The sequence below is a fragment of the Monodelphis domestica genome, chromosome 4, assembly GCF_027887165.1.
Source record: "Monodelphis domestica isolate mMonDom1 chromosome 4, mMonDom1.pri, whole genome shotgun sequence".
Taxonomy (NCBI): domain Eukaryota; kingdom Metazoa; phylum Chordata; class Mammalia; order Didelphimorphia; family Didelphidae; genus Monodelphis; species Monodelphis domestica.
Genome location: NC_077230.1, coordinates 32,861,158 through 32,880,963, shown reverse-complemented (window position 1 = coordinate 32,880,963; position 19,806 = coordinate 32,861,158). Strand labels below are relative to the sequence as shown.

At 36.5% G+C, this 19,806-nt stretch overlaps 1 long non-coding RNA gene across 1 annotated transcript in view; it reads left to right on the top strand.

Annotated features, from left to right (window-relative positions):
• Window positions 1–19,806, top strand: part of LOC103106415 (uncharacterized) — a 107,283-nt gene that overhangs the window by 27,453 nt on the left and 60,024 nt on the right. The window contains exon 2 of the long non-coding RNA XR_008911749.1: window positions 6,532–6,622. This is a non-coding gene — a long non-coding RNA (uncharacterized LOC103106415). The remainder of the gene's footprint in view (window positions 1–6,531; window positions 6,623–19,806) is intronic.

The following is a 19,806-nucleotide window of genomic DNA, read 5'->3' as shown; positions in this document are numbered from 1 at the left end:
TCTCTCTAGGTAAGGCTTCTCATGCCAACCTCAGGCTCCACCTTCAAGAGAGCCCCCTTTCAAGAAATGTTTCCAGAGAATTCTCCTCCTGACTCCTCCTGAGTTCTCCTTCCACAGCCTCCTTCAAGACCTCTCCAGGAGCTCTCCCTCCAGGACCTCTCTCCTCTCAGACTCCTTCAGAGCATCCACCCCTCCTTAGTCCTCTTTCAGAGCAACCTCTTGAGTTCTCCTTCAGAGCAACCTCCTCAGAGGAAAACCTCTTCTTCCTCTCCTCAGACCCTGCTATCTTTAAGGAAACCATCTAAGTTCCCTCCCCTCAGTTCTCACATCTACCAATCACTGTCGATGTCTCCCCTGTGCCAATGGTGGTTCTAGTTTAACCCAGGACCGCCCAGAGGTCTGTGGCTTTGCACATGTCTGTTGAAGGTCATATTCTCAAATAATTAAATCTTGATCCTTTGCTGCAGCCCTTCCTAAATCCTGTTACTCTGAGTAGGGTGGAGATTGGAAGTTCCAAGGCCTGGTTCTGTCATTCCAAATATCTCTATTGTATCAATTCTAAAATCAATCATGACTCAAAGAACTTCCTATTCTATGCTTAAGCATAGGTCAAAGCCCTTTCCATTGTTTAGCAAAAGGTTTCTGTTCTAAAGTAGTCTTAAGTAGGGAGGAGAAGGATCCTCCCATGCCAAGGGGGTTCACATTCCAATAGAGTTCTTACTATCAGTAGGAATTTTTTTCCAAATATGAAATTTTCCAATGGTGAAATTTCCAACATTCATAAGTCTAATAAATTTTAAGGTTTACATCCAGTCAGGGGGCTACAGGCTCCTCCTGTCTCTCTCTGTTTCCCTGCTGTCTGGGTGCCCCCTCGACTAGGTCAGGTTGTTTTCAGGAAGAGGCCTTCAGGATAGCCGGCCCTGAGGCTCTGAGGTTCCCTCTGCTGCCTCGGACTCAGCACTCTGGGTTGGGGGGATGGGTCCTGGGACCTTCCTTCTGTCTACCCCTTAGGTCCGAGTGATCTCGTGTTCTGGCTTTTGGGGAGGGGGGCCGTACCTTTAGATCTAGGTCCAGGTCCAGGAGGAGGATTCCCGGGGTCTATGCTGTTGTTTGTTTTGAATTTCGGTGCCTTAGGAGCATATAGTTTGAGTTCGGTAGGGAAGGGTTTCCGGAGATCTGAACTTTAGCTTTCTCTAAGCCGCCATCTTGACCGGAAGTTCTATTTAAATTTCTTAAAAATATGTCTTTTGTTGTCTCCATCATTTCCAAATATGTATTTCCAGAGAAAATCTCAAAAAAAGAGCAAAAGCAGTTCAGCAAACCTGAACATATCAACTGAGTCTGACAATATATGCAATTTTCACATCCACAATCCCTCGATTCTTTAAAAAAATGATGGAAGAACATTTTCTCTTCACTTTTTTGAGGCCAGGTTTGATCAATATAATTACCCAGCCCATGAATATAAAAAAATGCTATGTTGTAAGAAATGAAAACATATTAATACAGAGAAGTATAGAAAGACTTGTATTAATTATGCAAAATGGTAAAAACAATATTCATGAAGACTACAAAAGCATTAGTGGAAAGAACAGAAACAACTCACTAAACTGAATACTGGAATGTAAAAAATTTTAATGGATGTTAAAAAAATAAATAAATTTAAAATAATAATAAAAACTGGCTCAGGCCTTAATAGGAAAATCTCTGTAGAAGAAAGGGTTATAAATAGTATGGATCCTCATTTATTGGGGAATAGTTAAACAAAGTAACTATTTGAACCTAGGACCTCTTGTCTCTAGGCCTGGCTCTCCATCCACTGAGCTACCCAGCTGCCCCCTATGCAAGTATTTTCATGTTCATTTTATGTTTCATAATACCCAGAAAAGCTTAAAAAAAGAAAGAGAAATTAAGACTCCAAATCATATATGAGATTCTTGAAAGTACTTCACATAAGATTAGAGGGTGATCATCCTTCATGGAATGAGAAGAAATGAGGAAGCCAAAGTAAATGCAGCATTCTTCTCCCTGACCAGAAATGGTAGCAAGGATGACTAATGCTTCTCTCTTAGTCATTCTGACTTATGCTGAATTAAAAGACCGTTTGTGGTTATGCTGTAAAGGGATGGTCATGCTATGACAGGCATGCAAGAACCGAGACTAGTGAAGGAATTGCAGATTCACTTTTATCTCATGCTCACCCCAGAGCCAGGATTCCCTTCTTCATCAGTTCTTTTAGAAAATAATGACCCTGCCGATTTTCTGGACACTAGACTCACCCATACAGTTCCTCTCTAGATATTTCTGTCTCTTTTAATGACAAAATAAACCTTACCCCAAGCACCATCTCACAAGTTTTGAATCCTGAGAAACTGACACCGTGAGATTATCTTCCAAAGAGTAATAGTAGCCGTGGTACTGCCATTATGGGCAATGAAGTTGCTTATTTGTAATTCAGAAATCATTTTCCCATGGAAAAATCTTATAAATGGCAGTTGGATTCCCAAGATAGGTCACAAAAAAAAAAAAAACTATTTAATTCCTGATGTACCTAAAGTATATTGCCATAGGTAGAGAGGTGAATTTTTCTTTATTAAGGGAAAAGAGGGTAAAGGTCAGTTGCTGTTTCATTCTTCAGCTAGCCCAGCCCCAGTGATATGGAAGGAACTAGAGCCATATGGAGATGATGTCGGGGAAAGGTAAAGGCATCCAGAAAAGTCTCCTCACCCTAGCTTCTCCTTGATCCAATGCAGAACCCTTGTGCATGATTTCTCCAAACAAGGAATATGATTGGAAATAGAAGGTATTTTCTCAGGTAAGAATTAAGCTATTAGAGTCCAAATGACAAGTGTAAAGAGTCACTTCAAAAGAGAGACCAGAAAGAGCCAAGGGCTTTCTCAAGTTAGTTGCTTAGGATTTTCCACCATAAAACAGGGTCCACTGTAGCTTCTAGCCAAAGAACTAGTCGAGTTCCCTACCTGAAGCTATATAGCAGTGAACAGCAGCAAAAGGAACTAAGAAGCATACTATCTCTACTAAATGAGAAAGGACCCTTACCTTAAGGCAAAAATATTCATGACCCTATAGAATCAGAAGTATGAATTACCCAGACATCTGTGTCCATTGGCTACATGTGCTCCCTAGCTGGTATGTTCCCTTGTAGCACATTTTTCACTTGAGCCCCTTCTCTAATGGTATTGGAGAGTACATAACTCTATTAAAATTTTAAATTTAACTTATATTTATATAATATAAATTTAAAATATGTCACCAAACTTGCTCTACTCTATAACTCTATAACTTTTGCTTTGAACTAATGTATGTTTTAATTGACTAGAAAAAGAAATATAATCATAAGGGCTCGAGTTCTCACTAATTCTTATCACTTGAAGGATTTACATGTAGGTCAGTCGTTTTCAGTCACATCCAATTCTTCATAACCTCATTTGGGATTTTCTTAGAAAAGTTGCTGTAGTGGTTTGCCATTTCCGTCTCCAGCTCATTTTAGAGGCAAAACTGAGGCAAGCAGGGTGAAGTGACTTGCCTGGCATCACACTACTAATAAATATCTGAGCCTGGGTTTGAACTCAGTTTTTGCTAACTCTGCCACACAACCAACTTAGCCAGCCCCTGATCTCAAGAAGTTGACATTCTAACAAGAGAAAGCAATACCTGAAAGATGGATGCGAAGTGGAAAAGGGCCAGAGTCAAGAACTGATCTGGGGGAGATGTTCTATGGCTGATAGTTCTACAGAGGAAGTTGCCAGTAAGAGGAGGAGGCCAAAGGGGAAGAGATATTTCCAAGTTGAGGCCCTGATCCCCAGAATGTGTGTATGTTGAGGATATTTTTCCCATTCCCTTAATGCTTATTTCAGGACCAATTAAATGTTTTATTTTAAAAACACTTGTTCCTTGTCTATTCTGTTAGCATGGGATAAACCAGATTTAAATGATCTTAGAAGTACTCAGCAGAAATGGGATGGGAGTTCAAACCATACCAAGTACCCTTACCATTAAATTTACCTCACTTTGGTGAATTAAGAGTTGAGTGACATAAGAATGACATTTTGTTGCTTTTTAAATGTGATTATGGAGAGTTTCTCTGGGTCTCAGGAGCTGGTATGCTCACCTGCTTGGGTTTTTTTTTTCAGCTTCCTTTTCCTTCATTTCCATAGTGCTACTCACAAAGAGGATCCTTTCTTGAGTCCCTTGAGTATGCTCCATGAATACCTCGAATCTCTAATACTTCAATTCCTTTTCTCGCTGCATTATTCTTAACCAAAGTTGCCATGTTCTATTTTTCATTCTCCTTAAACCTACTTTAGTATTTTATTTCACTTTTCTAAATATTATTTAATGCAGAACATTTATATGCAAAGTTTTCATGAAAATACAGCATCAAATAAATCTGTACCACTTATAATACATTACAAGTTGCATTTCCATGAGAGCATTAATAGCAGACAGGCAGTGGAAAGACCCCTAGGCACTTAGAGAATCAGGCTTCCCACACTCATTCCTCCACCCCACCTCAAAGCCAATGGAGTCACTTAAAATTCCCACATTTCTCTTTCTCTGTGTGAAGGGCAAACATTTCACACCACCTCATGGAGAGAATAGTTTTGAGCTTTTTCTTTTCCTGAAACCAGTCTGTTTAAAAACAGGGGTTATTATTCTCTACAAGGACCCTGTTCATAGATTTTTCATTCAGCAGGCTCTGATAGGGTTTACATCGCCCTAGAAAGAATAATCTAGAGAAAAATGCTGATCTACTCACTGCACAAGGTTAATATACTACCCAGACAAAAATGAGGCTGGACATTCCTTCAGGCCAAAGAATAACTAGATCTGTTTGAGGAAACATGCTGCCTGACCTAATAAGGTATTAAGCATTGGGTTCATAGGGCTAGACAGAGCTGCTGTGGATTATTCATGGACTGATTATCCAATTGGTGGATCTTTGGGAACCCTCACTCTTCACTCCTTCCCTTTGGCTATTGACCCCAGAGTCATTTCCTTACTAATTTTCAGCCTTATCTGTCTGTGAGTGTTCAAGAAAGGTGATGAAATTCATTTTCCTACTTTTTAATGGAATAAGGCAAAGAAGTTCTGGTTGGGGACCATATCTGGTTGGTAGAGTGTAACTGACTTTGGGGGATTATACATACATTTCAGTGAACTTCTTGCCCATTCTCCCTGTCACCCATTTGATCGATTCATCAAGTGTTAGAATTGAAAAGAAACTTCAATTCAAGTAAATTCAAAAAGCATTGGTTTTCTACATGCCTAATATGTAGTGCAAGGCATATGCTATGCCTCAGGGAGACACAAAAAATAAAAACAAAACAGTCCATGCCCTTCCAAAGGTAATAGTCTACTGGGGGACTACAACACGAACACAAATAAGAAAATATAAGATAATTTGAGGAAGGAGAGAACATTAACAATTGGGAAGATTGGAGAAGATTTCACTGAATAGGGGTGATTGGAACTGAGTCTTAAAGACGTAAAGAGAGGAATAAATGCATGAGAAAGGTCTATATTCCAGGTGTAAGATGATTTTTGCAATTGAACAGACACGAGATGGAATATCAACTTTAGGGAACAGTTAGTTTGGGGGGGCACAAAATATAGGATTCAGACTGTGGAGAGTTTTAAACACCAGATTGAAGGGGTGTGTGTGTGTGTGTGTGTGTGTGTGTTCTTTAATCCCTTATTTTTGGTCTTAGAATCAATTCTATGTATTGGTTTTAGGGCAGAAAAACAGTCAGGGCTAGGCAATGGAGTTTAAGTTATTTGCCCAGAGTTACACAGCTAGAAATGTCTGAGGTCATATTTGCACCCAGGACCTTCCATCTTTGGTTGGTTCCCTATCCACTGAGCCACCTAGGTACCCTCCAAAATTCTGTGTTTTAATCTAGAGACAATAGAGAAACCCCAAAGGTTTTGAGGCATAGTTTAGAGGATGGATCAGAAAAGCAAGAGAGTAGGAGCAAGGAGATGTATGAGGACAGCAGCAGGAGTAGAAAGAAGGTAGTAGATATGAAAGATGGTATAAGATAGACTCAATAAGACTTGGCTTCTGATTACATACACGTAATAAATTACATACACGTAAAAAAGAAAAAAGTCAAGAATGGCACAAGGAGGATAAGTTATAGAAGTTTCAAAGTTGGAAAGTTTGGAGGAAGTAGGTTTAGGAAGAAAGATGGATTACATTTGGTGCATATACATTTATTAAGCACTCAGTGAAAAATAGTAAGCAAAATGCTAGAGATATGATTACAAAAGAGTTCTGTTTTCAAGGAACTCACATTTGAACAGGAGAAAAAACAAGTATGGAAGGTTTCAGCTATAGTTCATATGGAAGCTTTCATGGACCTTAGAGAGTAGTTAGTAAACCAAATGGTAATGCCTCTTCTTTCATGTCATTTCCACTGCTAAGTCATATCAGTTTCTGATAGTGAACCATTTGACAGGGCCATGGGATTTTGCTGACAAGAACTTTCTTTTCTGGGTCTTCTTCAATAGATGTGGTAAACCTTACAGTCAGTGAAATCAACTCTGAGAGGGAAGAGCGTCTAGATCCATTGGGATCTTGAATTCTATCATATCCTACATGGTAAGGGGGAAAGTAAAACTAAGGGGGGGGTAGAGGGGAGGGAGTACAAAAAGGGAAGGAAGGAGAGGGGGGAGGGAACAACAAACAAACAAATAAGAAGGTAACAAAACAGGAGGGGCTAGAAAGGGAAGCATATCAAGGGAGGGGACTAGGGGGACTAATTTAAAGTAAATCACTGATTTAAAAGGTTATAACAAAAGAAGAAAGGTCAGAATTAGGGGAGCATATCAAAATGCCAGGGAATTCACAAGTGACAATCATAACTTTGAACATGAATGGGATGAACTCACCCATAAAACGTAGATGAATAGAAGAGTGGATTAGAACCCAAAACCCTACCATATGTTGTCTTCAAGAAACACACATGAGGCAGATAGATACTCACAAGGTCAGAATTAAAGGTTGGAGTAAGACCTATGGGGCCTCAACTGATAGAAAGAAGGCAGGAGTTGCAATCATGATATCTGACAAAGCCAAAGCAAAAATAGACCAGATTAAAAGGGATAGGGAAGGTAAATACATCCTAATAAAAGGGAGTATAAACAATGAGGAAATATAACTAATTAATATGTATATACCAAATGGTATAGTACCCAAATTTCTAATGGAGAAATTAGGAGAATTGAAGGAGGAAATAGATAGTTAAACTATATTAGTGGGAAACCTGGACCAACCACTATCAAATTTAGATAAATCAAATCAAAAAAATAAATAAGAAAGAAGTAAAAGATGTGAATGAAATCTTGGAAAAATTAGAGTTAATAGATATATGGAGAAAAATAAATAGGGATAAAAAGGAATACACCTACTTGTCAGCAGCACATAACACATTCACAAAGATTGACCATACACTAGGTCATAAAAACATGGCATACAAATGCAGAAAAGCAGAAATAACAAATGCAACCTTTTAAGATCATAAGACAATAAAAATAATGATCAGTAAGGGTACCTGGAGAGCTAAATTAAAAATCAATTTGAAATTAAATAATATGATACTCCAAAATCAGTTAGAGAACAAATCATAGAAACAATAATTTCATTGAAGAAAATGACAATGGTGAGACATCCTTTCAAACCTTATGGGATGCAGCCAAAGCAGTACTCAGAGGAAAATTTATATCCTTGAGTGCATATATTTACAAATTAGGGAGGGCAGAGATCAATGAATTAGAGATACAAATGAAAAAACTTGAAAGCGAACAAATTAAAAAACCCTAGAAGAAAACCAAATTAGAGATCCTAAAAATTGAGGGAGAAATTAATAAAATCAAAGTGATAGAACTATTGAACTAATAAATAATACTAGAAGTTGGTACTTTGAAAAAACAAACAAAATAGACAAAGTACTGGTCAATCTAATTTTAAAAAGGAAAGAAGAAAAGCAAATTAACAGTATCATAGATAAAAAGGGGGACCTTACCTCCAATGAAGAGGAAATTAAGGCAATCATTAAAAACTATTTTGTCCAATTATATGGCAATAAATATGCCAATCTAGGTGATATGGATGAATATTTACAAATATATAAATTGCCTAGACTAACAGAAGGAGAAATAGAATTCTTAAATAGTCCCATGTCAGGAAAAGAAATCCAACAGGCCATCAAAGAACTGCCTAAGAAAAAATCCCCAGGGTCTAATGGATTCACAAGTGAATTCTATCAAATGTTCAAAGAACAGTTAATCCCAATACTATACAAACTATATGAAATAATAAGAAAAGAGGGAGTTCTACCAAATTCCTTTTATGACACAAATATGGTACTGATTCCAAAGCCAGGCAGGTCAAAAATGGAGAAAAAAAACTACAGACCAATATCCTTAATGAATATAGATGCAAAATCTTAAAATTGGATCCTAGCAAAAAGACTCCAGCAAGTGATCAGGAAGGTCATTCACTATGATCAAGTAGGATTTATACCAGGAATGCAAGGATGGTCCAAATTAGGAAAACCATCCACATAATTGACCAAAACAACATGCAAACCAACAAAAATCACATGATTATCTCAATAGATGCAGAAAAAGCCTTTGATAAAATACAACATCCATTCCTATTAAAAACACTAGAAAGCATAGGAATAGAAGGGTCTTTCCTAAAAATAATAAACAGTATATATCTAAAACCATGAGCAAACATCATCTGCAATGGGGATAAACTAGATGCATTCCCAATAAGATCAGGAGTGAAACAAGGATGCCCATTATCACCTCTATTATTTAACATTGTACTAAAAACACTAGCAATAGCAATTAGAGAAGAAAAAGAAATTGAAGGTATTAAAATTGGCAATGAGGAGACCAAGCTATCACTCTTTGTGGATGATATGATGGTCTACTTAAAAAATCCTAGAGAATCAACTAAAAAACTAGTGGAAATAATCAAGAACTTTAGCAAAGTAGTAGGATACAAAATAAAGACACAGAAGTCATCAGCACTTCTATATATTGCCATCACAGCAGCAGGAATTAGAAAGAGAAATCCCATTCAAAATCACCTTAGACAAAATTAAATACTTAGGAATCTATCTACCAAGACAAACACAGGTAACTATATGAACACAACTACAAAACACTCTCCACACAACTAAAACTAGACTTGAACAATTGAAAAAACATTAACTGCACATGAGTGGAATGAGCTAACATAATAAAAATGACCATCCTACCCAAACTTTTCTATTTATTTAGTGCCATACCCATCGAACTTCCAAAAAACTTCTTTATGGAATTAGAAAAAAAACATAACAAAGTTCATTTGGAAGAACATAAGATCAAGGATATCCAGGGAAATCATGAAAAAAAATGCGAAGGAAGGCAGCCTTGCAATCCCAGATCTCAAACTATACTATAAAGCAGTGGTCATCAAAACAATTTGGTATTGGCTAAGAGACAGAAAGGAGGATCAGTGGAATAGACTTGGGGTAAGTGACCTCAGCAAGGCAGTCTATGATAAGTCTAAAGATCCCAGCTTTTGGGACCAAAATCCACTATTTGATAAAACTGCTTGGAAAATTGGAAGACAGTGTGGGAGAGATTGGGTTTGGATCAACACCTCACTCCCTACACCAAGATAAACTCAGAATGGGTGAATGACCTGAACATAAAAAAGGAAACTATAAGTAAATTAGGTGGACACAGAATGGTATATATGTTAGACCTTTGGGAAGGGAATAATTTTAAATCCAAGCAAGTCTTAGAAAGAGTCACAAAATGTAAAATAAATAATTTTGACTACATCAAATTAAAAAGTTTCTGTACCAGCAAAACCAATGTAACCAAAATCAGAAGGGAAATAACAAACTGGGAAACAATCTTCATAACAAAAACCTCAGACAAAGTTCTAATTACTCAAATTTATAAAGAGCTAAACCAATTGTACAAAAAATCAAGCCATTCTCCAATTGATAAATGGGCAAGGGGCATGAATAGGCAATTTTCAGTCAAAGAAATCAAAACCATTAAGAATCACATGAAAAAGTGTTCTAAATCTCTGTTAGTCAGAGAGATGCAAATCAAAATAACTCTGTAGTATCACCTCACACCTAACAGATTGGCTAACATGACAGCAAAGGAAAGTAATGAATGTTGGAGGGGATGTGACAAAGTGGGGACATTAATGCATTTCTGGTGGAGTTGTGAATGGATCCAACCATTCTGGAGGGCAATTTGGAACTATGCCCAAAGGGCACTAAAACACTGTCTGCCCTTAGATCCAGTTGCTGGGTTTGTACCACAAAGAGATAATAAGGAAAAAGACATGTACAAAAATATTCATAGCTGCGCTCTTTGTGGTGGCCAAAAATTGGAAAATGAGGGGATGCCTTTCAATTGGTGAATGGCTGAATAAATTGTGGTATATGTTGGTGATGAAATACTACTGTGCTCAAAGGAATAATTAAGTGGAGGAATTCCATGGGGACTGGAACAACCTCCAGGAAGTGATGCAGAGCGAGAGGAGCAGAACCAGGAGAAAATTATACAGAGACTGATACACTTTGGTACAATCGAAGGTAATGGACTCCTCCATTGGTGGTAATGCAATGACTATGAACAACCCAGAGGGGTACAGGAGAAAAAACACTATCCACATCCAGATGAAAAACTGTTGGAGTAAAAACAATAATGAAAAAATATTGCTTAATGACATGGGTTGAAGGGGATATGAATGGGGAAATAGACTCCAAATGAACATCCTATTGCAAATACCAACAACATGGAAAGAGGTTCTGATCAAGAACACATGTGATACCCAGTCAAAGTGCACATCGGCTATGGGAAGGGTGGGGGAGGGAGGGAAATAAAATGATTTTTGTAACCAAGGAACAATGTTTGAAATTAAAAATTAAAATTAAAAAAATAAAATAAAATAAAAAGATGCCTACTAATTGAAAGTCTTTGATTCTGTTGTACCAGCCTTTAGCTAATGGTCAGTGCTAATGGTGACAGAGGTATAATATATGATAATAATATTAATTGACATTTTTAAAAAATGCACAGAAGAAAAGAATTTTTAGAAAGGACTTATGAAAAAAGAAGTACACAAATTCACTGAGGAAAAGAACTCTTTAAAAAGTAGAATTGGCGAAATGGAAAAGGAGTTACCAAAGCTCATTCAGAAAATCATCTCTTAAAATTAGAATTAGTCAAGTGGAATCTAATGACTCTATGAGACAACAAGAAATAATCAGTCAAAAGAAAGAAAAAATAGAAGAAAATTTAAAATATCTCATTGGAAAAATAACTGCCCTGAAAAAATAAATCCAGGAGAGATCATCTAAGAATTATTGGACTACCTGAAAGCCATGATCAGAAAAATAAGTTAGACATTATCTTTCAAGAAATTATCAAGGAAAATTACTCTGATATTATAGAACCAGAGGGGAAAATAGAAATTGAAAGAACCCAGTGGCCACCTCCTGAAAGAGATCTCCAAAATATAACTCCCAGGAAAATTATAGCCAAATTTCAGAGTTCCCAGATCAAGAAGAAAATATTGTAAACAGCCAGAAAGAAACAATTCAAATATTGTGGAATAAGAGTAGAATAACACAAGATTTAGCAGCTTCTACATTAAAGGATCAGAGGGCCTGGAATAGGACTTCACCCAAGAATCCCTTACCCAGCAAAAATGAGCATAATTCTTTAGGGGGGGGGGAATGGGTATTCAGTGAAATAGAGGACTTTCAAATATTCCTGATGGAAAAACCAGAGTTGAATGAAAAATTTGACTCTTAAATACAAAACTAAAGAGAATTTTATAAAGGTAAACAGGAAAGTGAAGTTTAAAAAAAAAACATTTAATAAGGTTTAAATTGTGTATAGCCTATGAGGAGATGATTCTTGTAATTCCAAAGAACTTTATCATTATTGGGGCATTTAGAAGGAATATACAAAGACAGAGGGCCAGGATGTGAATTAAATATGATGGGATGATGTAAAAAAATATTAAGGAACAAGAGAGAGGAATGTTTTGGGAGGAGAGGGAAAAGAAAGACCAAACGGGATAAAAAAGATTATAAAAAGCTATTTTACCTTATAGGAAAGTAGGAGAAGGGAATAAGATAAGAGAGGTGTGGCTGATTAAAAAAGAGGGCAAGTTGGGGGAGAAGGTCAGAAATTAAACAAGGATAAATAGGATGGAGAGTAATATACAGTAATCATAATGACCCCTTTTTTACAAGTCTCTAATAAAGGCCTCATTTTTCAAATATATAGAGAAATGAGTTAAATATTTAAGAATACAAATAATTTCCCCAACTGATAAATGGTGAAAGGATATGAACAGGCAGTTCTCAAAGTAATTAAAATTCTCCATAATCATGCCAAAGCTGTTTTAAATCACTATTAATTAGAGAAATTCAAATAAAAAGAACTATGAGATGCCACTTCACTCCTATAATATTGGCTATTATGACAGAAAAGGAAAATGACATAACTTGGAGGGGATGTGGGAAAATTGAAACATGAATGTATTTTTTGGGGAGCTATGAACTGATTCATTATGGACAGCAATTTATAATTTTATAGACAAAGGACTATGCAACAGTACATACACTTTGACCCAACAATACCTTTACTAGGTTTGTATCTGAAAGAGGTTAAAAAACCCAAAAGGACAAAGACCTCTATGCATTCTGCTTCTAGAGAAAAAGAACTGATAGAGTCTGAATCTAGACCAAAGCAAAGTTTTTTCACTTTCTTAATTTTTTTCTATTTGAATTTCCTTCCACAAAAGGATTAATATGGGAAAACATTTTACATGACTGCACACTTAAAATCTATGAAATTACTTACCATCTCAGCAGGGTTGTGGGAGTGGAGGGGAGTGAGAGAGAAAGAATTCAAGACTCAATATTCTTTGAAAAAATGTTAGAAAGTGGTTTTACATGTAATTGGAGAAAATATAATTTAATTTAAAATGTTTTAAAAAGTGAGATAGGTTGCCTATGACTTTTTTCATAAAAGAGGAGGGTGAAGTTTTCTACAAAAATACAGGGAACATAGATGATGCTAGAAGTTTATGGAAAAAGCAAGTTTTGCACAAATATCATGGGTAGCATTATAGAGGCTCAAACAGGGGAGAATTCCTATGCTATTTACCGAACAAAATTGATAGTAAACCCAGTCAATTTGTATGGTTGTGTGACTGCCTTCAATGTTCAGAAGCAAAGAACTAAAAAAAGTAGGAAAGGTGGCATCCAAATCCCTTCATAACCTGTCTCTCCTATTTTTCCAGTTTTCTCATACCTTATACCTGCCACCTCCACAGACTTTGCAATATGATGACACTGACTTTTTCATTTTTCCTTGTACTCTGGGCATTTTCACTTTTGATTACCTATATTCCCTCTTCATCTCTAGCTTCTGTTTTTCCTGGCTTCCATCAAATCCCAGCTAAAATCCAACCTCCTTTTCTGATCCCAATTTTTCTTAATATTTTATTACTTTATTTTTATTTTAATGTATTTTATTATGTATATTTATTATTTTCCTTTTATCCCACCTCTATATTGTTTGTACATAGTTGTTTTCATATTGTCACCCCCATTAGACTGATTGCTCTTTGATAGCGAAGACAGTTTTTGGCCTTTTTTTTTTTGTGCTTTGCCTAGTATCTGGCATGTAGTAGCCACTTTAATTAAGTCTTTAATAAATGTCTGTTGACATGAAGGAACCTAGGGATTCTCAGAGAAGCAGGTAAAAAGGAAACACATTACAGGCATGCAGAATAGTCAGTGAAATGAATGAAGGCAGGATATGGATTGCCACCAGTTAAAAGGACCTACTATGTGATACACACACAATTCAATAAGGCTAGAAAAACAAATTAGAACTAAGTTGTCAAGTTGACAGTGAAATAAAAAACCTAATTCTTTTTCGTGTTTGTGATTGTGATTGTGATTGTTGTTAAATTGTACTTAACCATTTGATTTTTAAGATCCTCACCTTCTGTCTTAGAATCAATACTAAGTAAGGCAGAAGAGAACTAAGGGTTAAGCAATTAGGCTTAAGTGACTTGTGTAAGGTCACATAGCTAGGAAATGCCTGAAGTCACATTTGAACCCAGGACCTTTTGTCTCCAGGTGTGACTCTATCCACTGAACCACATAGGTGCTCCCAATTTTCTTTTTTTTTTTTTTGAACAAACAACTTTATAGTTTTCTCTGTTACATTTTATCTTATTATTATTTATTTGGAGGAGGGAGTGAGAGGGAGAGACAAAGACAGAGACAGAGACAGAGACAGATGGAGGCAGAGACAGAGAGTGACAGAGAGAGGGAGAGAGAGAAAGAGAGAGAGAGAGAGAGAGAGAGAGAGAGAGAGAGAGAGAGAGAGAGAGAGAGAGAGAGAGGAAGATAGGGAGGGAGGGAAGAAGGTGGGAAGGTGGGAAGGTGGGAAGGTGGGAAGATGGGATGGAGAGACAGAAAGACAGCATCAGAGACAGAGATAGAGACTCAGGCTAGAAAAGCCATATCAAAGTTGTTCTCTGCCAGGGTTAGACCACACCTGGAATGTTGTGTTCTCTTCTAGGAAGAGAATCTTTTAGAAAGGGCATTGACAAGCTCCAGAGTATACAGAGAAGGAAAACAGATATTAAAGGACCATCAGACCATGTTGTGTGAGGCTCAGTTAAAAGAACTGAGGATGTTTACTGTCTTCAAAGGTTATTCCATGAAAGAGGCATTAAACTTCTTCTCCTTAGCCCTAAAGAGCAGAACTAGAAGCCCTGGTTAGTAGCTGCAGAAATGCAGATTTTGTTTTCACATAAAAAACTTCCTAACAATAAGAACCGTGCAAGAATGGAATGAACTGTTTCAAGAAGCAGTGGGGCCCCTTTTACTAAAGATCGTCAAGAAGAAGTAGATGGATGACTGGTTATTAGGTATTGTAGAGTGGATTCCTCTTTGATTATAGGCCAAAGTAAGTGGCATTTTAGGTCCCTTCCAGCTTTGAGGTGCTGCTATTCTGTTTCTGAAGCCATCTATTTCATAATCTATAATTTTGCTTAGGATTAACTTCAAACTCATCAGTTATTTAGATTGATATAGTCCATCTTTTTTGCCCCTAAAAATTCTTCCTTTCAGAATCCATTTCCCAGAATTCAGTATCTTTCTTAATTTGATACTGTGAGAATTGATAGATGTCTGAAAAGCATCATGGATGACTCCCCGAAGACAAGTTAAAATATAAAAGGTAGTTGTTTTTATTACCTTCAAATTGTACATTAAATAATTTCATTCTAAAGAATAAATTAAAATGTATTTTTTCTACCTTCAGATTTATTTTATAAAAGCTTCCTTCACTATCCCTTTTCTGATCCTCTTGGGTCTCAACAGCTAGTAATAAATAATGCCCATTGACTTAACCTTCTTCTCTTTCCCAGAGCAATTACATAGTACAGCTTCATTTCGGATAACATCTCCAAAGCAGACCATATCTCCAAGGCTTTATAGAGTTAAATAATAAATGAGAGTAAAGAGAAAGAAATTAAAAGGTGGAAAAAAGGGAGGAAATGTCTTTCTTCAACAGAGATTTGAAAAGAGATGGTAATCGGGCACTAGGTGCAGAGGGAGGTACAGAGCTCCTGCCTCCCTTTGTGGATATTTCTAGCCATTGCTTCACAAGCTAGCCTTGTTGTATAATCATCCTCTCTCCTATCCCTCATTCACACACATCGGTACAGTGCTCTGATGAAGATGTTACTCTCTTCTTAACGTGTCTTTGTACCCACAGGCAATTACCCTTCTCTTTTTTTCCCCATCTTCGTTATACTATAAGGTTGCACGTCTAAATTTGGTCTGTGTTATTTACCTTTTGCAATTTTGGGCACAGTGCCTAAAAGTTCTTTACTAACTTACTCAGGTTAGACATATATTTTAGAGTTGGAAGAATGGTTCAACAAGAGAGTTGAGAATCCTAAAATAGATTTTTGACTTTCAGGGTGCTAAAGATTCCAGCTCAAGAATCCCCAATGTTTAAAGGCAAACAATGGCATACTCTTTTGGGAGAATAAAATTCTGTCAAAATATGTTGTCATATGCATACATGGATACTCCTGTCAGAGAGGAGTGGTACCAATTTAGCTTATTAATTTGCCACTTAGATAATTGGATATCATTCCAGAGTAAAGAATCAGCCTCCAAAGGAGGGAAAAATCAGATGCCAAATATGATGACTGGTTAAAATACCTAGTGCTCAACTTGTATGAGCTCTATAAATACTCTCTTAGACTCTTTCCAGCTCTAAGTGCTGTGAGCTATGAAGAGGAAGGGGGAAGAGAGGAGAGGGGAGAAGAAATATTTATATAATGCCAGCTATACATTAAGCACTATTAAGTGTTTTCACAAATATTATCTCATTTGATCCCCTGGAAGGTAGATGCTATTCTTATCCTCATTTTATAATTGAGGAAATTGAGACAAACAGAGTTTGAGTGACACAGTTAGTAAGTGCCTGAGGTTGGATATGAACTCATGTCTTTCTGACTCCAGACCCAACATTTTAATTACGTGGCCACCAGCTGTCTCTATGATCTCTAGTTTCCTTCAAAGCTCAGCTCAAATATCCCCTCCTTCATGAGACCTTTCTCGTTCTCTCCACCGATTTTCCTGTTCCCTTAAAAATTGTATCATGTATCTAGATTGTATATTTATAAGCCATAATGTGTTATAGCCAGCTTGCTGGACTGGAAAGGGCTGATTCTTAAATTTTCAATGTATTTACCTCAGAAATCAGCAAACACTACAAATCAAGGTTTGATTTATTTTTCATTGTCTAGACTTAAGAAAGAGAAAATGGAGAAAATATTAATAATAGAGATTAAACCTAAAAGTGTGTTGTACATACATCTTCCCCCGAGAGCTAGTTGTTAAATATTTATCAAGACATTCCTACTAATCAGTATAAATATTGCCTCCAACAGAATGTAATGTCTCTAAGCGTAGACATTGCTTCATTTTTATTTTTAAAAAGTAGATATTCTTTCTTTTTCTTTTTATCTGGGTCATTTTGCTTCATTTAAAAAAAAAACATTTATTTAAAATCCTTACCTTCTGTCTTAGAATCAATATTGTTATTTGCTCCAAGGCAGAAGAGGAATAAGGTCTAAGGAATAGGAGTTGTGTCTGAGGCAACATTCCAAAGCAGGATCTCAATCTCTATTAGTTCTCAATCCATTGAGTCACCTAGCTGACCCTGACTACTTCATTTTTGAACTGCATCTCAAGCACCTAGCATACATTTTTTATTTTTTTTAATTTTTAAAATAATTTAAATTATTTAAAATGTATCTTAAATTAATTTAATTCTTTAGAACTGATTATAAATAGCCTCAATATATTAATGATTATCTTTTTGTGGCATCAATTCATGTTTCCCTCTTGAACATCATGATATTTAGGAAATATACCTCTTTCAACTCAAATATGATATGTAAAGAGCTTCACAAAGCTCTTTACATATATCATGCCTGGAATATATTTTCCAGGAATGGTTATACCCTGGATCTCACTAATACCTATAAATGTTCCACTTCCTTAATCAAAAACTCTGACATTTCTCTGAGTATAACCACCTATTATTTCATCTTTCTCTTTGTCTCTCCCCTTTCCAAATATTCTTTTTTTACCTTCCAGCTGAGAGTCAATTAATTAATCAATCAATAAGTACTATGCATTGATTCTAAGGCAGAAGAGCCATAAGGGTTAGGCAATGAGGGTGAAGTAACTTACACAGGGCCATACAACTTAGGAAGTATCTGAGGTCATATTTGAACTGTAAAAATAATATTGGTGAATTACATAAAAATAGATGGGGAAACTATGCTAATACAGGTTCAAAGCTGTTCAGATACTTTTGATAGATGTAATCAAAAGTATTTTCAGTGATGCAGTGAAGCTCAAATGTGAAATTCCCATCAGGGCCAGGTGTAAGGATGCTAAAGAGACTCATATTATAAAAAATAAAATATTTATTGAAATATATAAGGATAAAAAGGATTTCTAATTCTAAGGGATCTTAAATCCACCCAAATAAACTCCCTGGTTCCACAAGGAATCACTTCTCCTGTGTTTCACAGGCTACACTAATCCTCCCTGATCTGACTAACCCAAATTTATACTATTCTAAATAAAACTACTACTATTATCCTTAGAATTCTTAACTCCACCTTACAGTTATAAAATAACAAAGGATAACTGGTTGAGTCTCAACAAGAATCACATTAGGACTTTGAGTCTCGGAGTCCAAACCAAAGACCAGATCTTTCTTTGATCTTCTTAGATATAAACCAATTTATGAAGACAGAAATAGATAGTCAATAGTGTTTCCCAAGTTGGAAAAAGACAACACTAATCTCCTTCAAGTCTTTCCCTCAGAAAGAGAGGCAAAGATGTTACCTCTTCCAGCCCTGAGAGAGAGTCTCTGAGTATGTGTCTCTGCCAACTGCCAGAGAGAGTAACTGACACAGAAAAATGGTTATAACTGTCAACATTTGAAATTAACATGCTCTCTCAGCTCTGCTTCAAACTCCAATTCTTTCTCAAGCCAGCCACTCTACTTCTTATCCCTAACCTAATAAAACTATACTTATTTTCTAATATCATCCTTATAGAACCCAGGACCTCCCATCTCTGGGCCTGGCTCTCTATCCATTGAGCCATCTAGCTGCCCCACTCAAACTTATTCTTTCCCCTTATCATGATTTCCAGTAGTCTCTGTATCTTGGTCCTTTTTCAGGCAGTAACCTTCTTCTGACTTACTTTTCTGCCTTTCTGCTCTTTTTCCTATAGTTGATCAACTTAACTCAACTCCATAGTCTACTCTCTAATTCTTTGTCCCTTTATCTTTGTGGGCAAAGATTCATCCCTTGCCAAAGTTCAGCCTTGGATCACTCCCACCATCTTCTTCCTGTAGCCCTAGTCACTTATGTCTGAATTGAATTAGAGAAAGTCACAAAATCATTCTGACTGGGTACACTCTAAATTCATGTTATCCAACTTTAACTGGACCCAATAGCCAGCAGTTGATTCTTTTTATTCTCTAATGCTTCCCTATCTCACTACCCACTTTTCTTCTCTTCTCAAGTTTCTCATATCTCCCACTCTTTCTTGCTTTATTGAGAAAATTGAGAATATTCACCATAAGCTGCCTCTTATTTGCTTTTTTTTTATCTCAAAACTTCATGAGATCATTCTCTATTCTTGGCTTATTTCCTCATGTCTAATAATTAAGTGACCCTTCTTCCTAAGGCCAATTTTCTATACTCCTAATCCCTTCCCATCCCATCATTTCCAGAAAATTATAACCTTATTTATGTTCCACCCTTCTTCTCTAGTCTTCAACCCCTCTCCTACCTTATTGTCTTAAAACATGTGCAATTCTCCCCCTTCTTAAAAATGAAACAAAAGAAAGCTTGACTACAACCTACATATACCCAAGTTACTGTTCTGTACTTCTTCCCTTTTCTCAAGAAAACTCCTAGGGGGAAAAAAGCAATCTGTACTAGCAGCCTTCATCCTCTCTCTTTTCATTCCTTACCCTTTCACATTCTGACTTACAGTCTAATCATTCTGCTGAAACTATTTTCTCCAAAGTTAGCAATGATCTCTTCATTACCAAATCTGATGGTCTTTCTCAATTGTCATCCTTCTTGACCTCTCTGCTGCATCTGACATTGTT